The following is a 1,545-nucleotide window of genomic DNA, read 5'->3' as shown; positions in this document are numbered from 1 at the left end:
ACAAAACTATTCAAACAGTATTCAATACAATAAACTTATAAACATATGAAAGAATTCATTGCAGCATGCTGCAAAGAGCTTTCTGTTTGTGCTATATTTCTATTTCCCCTGTTTCTGTTTCTCTAAGCACTTGTATATACAAAGAAGTTTCGACACAAAAGCTTTTAATACAGTATCTACTTGCATATATAACAAATATATACAAATAGCTTTACTGCTGCTGCTGCTGGTACTAGCTACAACGCGTGTAGCAACAGCTTTGACGTGTAGTGTTGTTCTTGTTTTAAATATTTCCACTACATATGACAGCATTTTACATGCGTATTTTTATACTGCGATTCATTCGTTTGTTGTTCGTCGTCGTGCACGGTTCGTTAGTTGGAATTTAGCGCTTAAATAAAGTGGTTTATTATATTGGTACTATATTTTTTTCAACGCTTTGTTGCCAACTACTAATTTTAGTGGTGGTTGTGCTGTGGTGAACTTTGCCTCTGTGTGCCGCCTATTCATTGTGAAGAAATAAATAAAAGGAATAAAAATTAAAAGTGCTTCAGTCAGCAGAAAAATAGAGGAAAAAAAAAAAGAATTCAAAACGGGAATATGAATATATATATTTTTTTTTCATAAATGCTTTTAATGGTGGTTGAAAATTATTTAAAAGGCGCGTGTTTTTCTGTTTTGTATTTTTTTTATTTTAAGAAAATTTGTAGCGTTCTTTTAAATTAAAAAATAAAGAAATTGGTGAATCAATCAATTACGTAAATTAATTTAATTCTTGTGAAATGCTATAGTATAATATGAAGAATTAGCAATTTAAATGTAAGGAAATGGAAAATAAAATATTAAAGAGATGATTACGCAATCGATGAAGAAAAATCAATTTTCTACATTTTCATCTATTATCTATTGTTTTATCTATTCCAGTGTTAATACACTAGTTTTTATTTAATATAATTAAATTTTTGAACATTTCATAAAAACGCTATTACAAAAGTATTTTTTTTCGTTTTGTAATGTTGATGACTTCATGCTTTTTATTTTTTACGCCATGTTTTTTTTTTCGTTTTTGTCTCATTTGAATTCACCTAAATTTTAGCAAAGCAAAAGCTCCCTTTGCTTTTCTGCTCTTATTTTTTTCTTTTCTATCACGAAGCAGCTTCGTTGAATCGTTAACTCATTCGGTTTTAGCGCGAACAATGTGTACGGTCACATTACGTTGCCCAACGTCATTTGCAGCTGCACAGTGGACTAAGTTGGCTGGATCTTTCTAATGGCGGATTGTATTGTCTATTATAATTCGAATATTGTGTGCTATCATTTATACTATTTTTTTTTTTTTTGGTGATTTTTTTATTTTAAATATGTAAAAGAATTTCTGTTTCCGAAAACGTTCTGCAACCTATGTGGGAGCGAGATAGAGACTTACTGTATACTTTTTTAATGAACTAGTCAGTCTTTTTCTCTCTCCTATACAAATTGCGGGCGTATCAACATGTAAGAAACATTACTGCAGAAAATTTGAAGGAAGTGATTTTAGTATTTAGA

This window comes from Teleopsis dalmanni, chromosome 2 (assembly GCF_002237135.1).
Source record: "Teleopsis dalmanni isolate 2A chromosome 2, ASM223713v2, whole genome shotgun sequence".
Taxonomy (NCBI): Eukaryota; Metazoa; Arthropoda; class Insecta; order Diptera; family Diopsidae; genus Teleopsis; species Teleopsis dalmanni.
The sequence above is the reverse complement of the archived record's forward strand: the minus strand, read 5'-3'. Positions refer to the sequence as shown.